This window comes from Cryptomeria japonica, chromosome 4 (assembly GCF_030272615.1).
Source record: "Cryptomeria japonica chromosome 4, Sugi_1.0, whole genome shotgun sequence".
In the NCBI taxonomy this organism is placed as follows: Eukaryota; Viridiplantae; Streptophyta; class Pinopsida; order Cupressales; family Cupressaceae; genus Cryptomeria; species Cryptomeria japonica.
In genome coordinates this window covers 362,490,946-362,496,945 of record NC_081408.1, presented here as the reverse complement: position 1 = coordinate 362,496,945, position 6,000 = coordinate 362,490,946, and positions in this window count along the sequence as shown.

The following is a 6,000-nucleotide window of genomic DNA, read 5'->3' as shown; positions in this document are numbered from 1 at the left end:
CTAAGAAAACACAAAAGATAAAAAGAAATAAAGAAATAAAGAAATAAAATTAAAGGAAAAAGATTATATAAACATATGTGAGTGAAAACAAAGCTAAGAAAATAAAAATAAATTAAGAATAAATGAAATAAAAAAATAAAAGAATAATGTAAAAATAATAAAGCGTACACACACAAACACACACACACACAAAACTATTAATAAATGAATAAAAATAATGTTAATAAAAATTAATAAATAAATAGTAAAATAAATACATTCAAAGATATAAAGAAAGGAACTGTATATTAACTAACAAGAAAATAAAAACTTTATATGCCTAGGACAACCCCATATATATGGAAAAACAAAAGGTTAGAAAAATGAAAGGGAATAATAATAATAAAACAAGACAAAATTAAAAAGCATCATAAAGAAATTTCTAATTAATGACAAATGTTAAAAAATAAAAGGAGGAGAGGAAAACTACAAAAAAAATATAAATAAAACGAAAAATTAATAAAAAATAAAAATAAAAACCAAAAAAGAAAGAGGAAAACTAAAACTACAAAATGTTCATATGTTCTCCACCACCCCCCTCCCTCCCCCTCTCTCTCTCTCCATTCTTGTTTATTTTTTAGTTCCCCCTCTCCCTCTCCCTACTTTCTTATTTGCTCTTTTTTCTTTGATTTTTCTTTTTTCTCTTTGTTTATTGTTTTTGTCATTATTTTGTCTGTATTTCTAGCATTTACTTATTTGATGCAGGAGCATCCAGGGTTTAAATTCAATCTTGCATCGTCCAAAAATATTGTTTAAATTTTCAATAAGGGCTATTTTTCGGCAAGGTTACTATTTTTGGTAAGTTTGAATTTGTGCATGACTAGACCCAAAAACTAACCCCATGAAGTAGAATGAGAAAATATAATTACTGGTGAAAAAATAATTTCAATATCATGTATCATTTGGGAGATATTAATGTTTCAAGGTTCAAAAATCCTATAAAAAATATTCAACTTGAATTTGGACCCTTAAATGATTGAATTGGACCTCAAAGAAAGTTTGATCAATTCTAATCTTGTATAAATCAAAGACCTCCTCCATATACTAATTGGCAGTAATACAAAATTTTAATCCTCCCTCATGTCATAAAAAAAAATCTGAATGTGTCAAGAACATAGTCAAAGGCATACCCAAATATGCCCTATCCTCAATAAAGATCATGCCCATAAATAAGAGACCATTGAAAGAACACCATCACATGCACTTTGTAAATGTTGGTTTAAACCTTGATCCATATTAGGCACAATATCATCAAATGGATATATGTCTTTCCCAATCCTCATGTTGTTTCAGGATATGCTATACTCATATCAACAATATTATCATCACCATCATCAATCAATCAATTGATTTTCAATTTGACTAAGAGTAATATCATATTTTTCATATTATGCATGCTTTGTTTCTTTATTGTATGCATCTTTATTCCATTTATAAATATCATGGTCCTTATAATATATACCATCCCCAACATATCAAATCCATCAATAAAAAACAAAAAATAGGTTTCCAAAATTTTAACATTTGCTTTAAACATTCAAACATAACACTTGAAACATGCACTTTTGACACCAAATCCTAGAGATCTACATCAACCTCAATAGCATATAGTCATTGCAGTCCTTTGTAATTGTGAACATTTCCTTGTGACAAATCACTTATCTTATATGAGATGTTTCCTTACCTAAACTAGATATTTGTCTTATATGGGATGTTTTCTCTCAGAAACTAGACATGATCCAAATCCATCATTTAGTCAATTTCCATATTGGCATTAGATAACATTGTTTTGTGTCTTTTGATGGTTAATTATCATTTTTTGTTTTATATTTTTGATCTTGTAATCTTTATTTATGTTTATATTTTGACCCATACTATGCCTACTCAATTCGCTAAGATCATTTCATGTTATGGCATACTTTTAATTGTATGTATTGGAGTGTGGTATATTATTTCTATGTTTCATGTTTTATTGTTGTCTTATCATGAACCCACCAAGATAATCAAATACCTTTAGAGTGTTGCACAACATGCTATTATATGTTCTTTTCTTGAGTTCAATCTATCCATTTAATACATTGTCACCTTGATCTTATATATCTAGGTGAATAACATTCATTTATATATTAATCACAGGTTTCTAATCTTAAAGTCAACATAACACATCATCATCATTTGATTCATAATCATTTTTCATGCATGTCTTTTTATTCATTTTTTATCTTTCATCTAACATTTGTTTCTTAATCTTCCCTTCTTTTGAGTGATAACACATACATTTACACATAGATATTCTATGAAGGAGGCATCAATTATCTCACTTTTCTCATTTTCTATTTCTCACATAATTGGAGCATGTCATCATCATCTTCTATAATATTTCTTCTTAGCTACTTTTTTTTTTGAAACAATGTCACTTCAAATATTGCTTCAAAGAAGGGCAACATATAAACACTAAAAATATTCCTCTTAGTATCTACATTATTTTTTTATTATATTATACATTATTAATTAATTACATCTATTTACCATTTCATTAATTGATTTATTTTCATTTATCATATATTATCATTATTTATATTCCTATTTATCCATTTGATTAATTAATCTTTTATTCTTTAATTAAATTTGAACTAATTATCTATCTTAATTTCAATTTTTATCTCTTCATTATTTATTAAGAAACACAACTTTTTTTCATGTTAATTTTGTTTTATTTTAGAAACCTTAGTTTTGTTTGATTAGTTAACTAAGTTTGCAAATGGAAACTTGATGTGCACAATTATCCTAAAATTGAATTAAATAATCTAATATTGTCCTCTCCATGACTCAAAATGGAAAACTTATAAAAATTAGTTGATTTGACTCCATAGATTCTCTAGTTAACTTAAAGCGATCATCTTCATCCCCATCTCTTGTTTGACTTTTCTCAAATAAGACTATAAATAAGATCACATCTTCATCATTTTGATCATTCATTCATTTTCATGCAAGTCCATTATGTCAAAATTTACAATCAATCACTCATAAAATTAAAGTCTTAGTCTATTGAGATTGCATACACATTTCAATAGGTGAAGTGACATGTTTTTCATGAGGTTTTTAGTGAAATGGGTATACTACAAATTGTATTTAATTTACATTTATATTTATATTTTATCTTTAGATTGAGATTTCTATTTTTTTAGTCAAATGGGTAAAAATTCATTGAATATTAAGAATTCAACATTACAACCAAAGGGTTAAAGTCTAGTCCCATTGGCGAACCCAAAAAACCAACCAACACCTCCCACCAAGACAAAGGAAAATAACCCCTAAAAAGCACAAATAAGACTCCACTCAATCAAAAAAATCCTCTCCAATCACTTTCTCTAACCTTTGAGAGAAATCTTCACAAAGAACCTCCCAATCACAAATATTTCTATCAGTTACCTACTTAGATAGTCTACCACATAATTCCACTCTCTTGGGATGTGAATGAAAGAAACAATGTTTAAATATCTATCAAACCTCGGAATGTAGTGGGCCATTGAAGCCAATTGACAATTAACATACTTGTTCAATAAATTGATCAAAATTTGAGAGACTGACTCACAAATTACCTTTCGCCACCTAAGAGAGCATTCACTTTCGACAAATTAAGGAAGGTAAGGGATTCCATAAGATTGTTTATATACTCACCTTTGTATATGGAGTATAATAAATTCACAACACCCTAACCATATATTTCAACTCCTTCGATCCCACCATGACTAGTATTCCCTCTAGAAGACACATCTAAATTAATCTTGAACATACCTTCAAGAGGCAGATACACCTTCCTACTATCGAGGTTTTCTTTATGGAATTACTCCTCCTCAAAATGTTGAGGGTCTTGAACCATTCTCATAATATCCTAAACCTTTCATCATGTCAACTTATCTAGGTGCTAAGGGAGTAGACATCTCACACCTAGCTAGAACATTTTCCTAAATTATCATAGAAATCCTTAGCCAAAGGGGCTGATTTCCCAAACTCCTTCCTAAAATATTCTTCAGTTATTTCAAGCCAAATTTTCCAAATTATGTAGGAGGATCCAATAGACTAATCCACCTATAGAAATAAATATTTACTTAGAGGCCTCCCCAAACTTCTCCAAAAATTAATAAGGGAAGAGGCATGAATACAAGCCTGCTTCAAACACCCCACCAAAAGTTCCAAATCTCCCTGGAATATGTATACTAGAATTATATGGGAGGATAATTCTTCATTTTTGCAAGAGAAAACATTTTGATTTCCCTTGGAATCCTTTCTTTTGAAGATTCTCCCAAGTGAGACATCTACTATGCATTGCTAACCATAGGAAGAAATTACATTTAGGCCACAAAATATTATTCCATAGATTTTTCCTTTAAGGGACCTTAAGTCCCCATACTTTATTTGATCTAATTACTAATAAAAATTGTGCATTAAAAATACATCTCTCAAATTAGGGCTCTAAGATAGGATATCCCTATCCCTCAAAGTGCTACAAACTCTATTAGTTAAGATTCAAGATAGCTCCTCATGATCCTCAATTGAACTTGCTTGTGGCCAATCAATGGAATTATTCCACCCGTACACCTCAATATAACCCAATCTCTAAAGAACTCTAAAATCCTCCACTTTGGCCCAACCAGCCTCCAAGAAACTAGAAAAAATATCCTACAAGTGAATATACATGGCCAAAATATGGGGAAAACCACCCCAAGGGTCCAACTAGAAAAGAGCCTCAAAATCCCTATTGCACACCCAAAACAAGCCCTACTTAATCAAATTGACACAATTTTTAAGAGTTTCCATTGCACAATCATAGAGACTTTACCCACCATGTGTATCGTAGGAACATCTTTACCACCCTCCTTTGGTATACATATATTCTCCCACTTAACTAAGCCCCACTTCTTCAATTCCAAGGTCCCAATCCATAAAGATTTCCTAGAAAGAGAATCTAGATCTGTGATGAAGCTTAAGAAAGAAATCTACACCATACACCTATAAATTGGTAGTGCTTAAACCACATAATTTATAAGTAACACTCTATGAAAAAAAAAGCCACCTAAGGTTCCACTGGATGAATTTTACCTAGAGTTTGTCTAAAACATTCTGCTAGGTTCTCAACTACACAAAAGGAAGGGACTTAATTTGGAAATAGAGAATTTCAACAATCCTAGCTTGAATAAGTGGGGGTGTTGAAGAATAAAATAGAACTTTCATTTGTTAATTTTCCTCCCTAAGCCTACAAGATAGATAACCAAAGTTCTTTTTTTTTTGCATTCTTTTTTCTTTCCTCTGTTATCAAGGCAATGTCATTGACAAATTGTAGGTGAGAATGTAGAAAAAAGGAGTCATCCTATTTATACCCATGAATCAACCCTTCCCTCACATGGGACTCTAAGAGCCTTCCCAGACCCTCAACCATTATAATAAAAATATAGGGGACAAAGAATCCCTTGTCAAAGTCTTCTAGAGGTAGAAAGAAAGTTAGAATACTCGTTGTTAATTAAGACAAAATAAGAAGCAGTCTGGAGAGAAACTATCACCTAATTAACCCATTCTAAACCAATGCCCAGGGCCATGAGAATATTGAGAAGAAAATGCCACTTAACCATATCATACACCTTGGCCAAATCTAATTTTATGAACATTGCCTTCTCCTTGGATTTCTCCATGGAATGTATGGCCTTAGAAGTAATGGCCACCCATCCAAAATTTGTCTACCAACCACAATGCCTCCCTATTATTTAGATATAATAGTATTGAGCCATGGCTTGAGTATCTTTACAATTATCTTAGAAATGATCTTATAGATCACATTGCAAAGAGCTATTGGCCAAAATAGGTCCAATGAATTATCTCCTTCTCTTTTGGGAATGAGAACAAGAAATATAGTGTTCATTGCTCTCAACATTTGCTTTCTCCTCAACTATTCTTGCACCACCT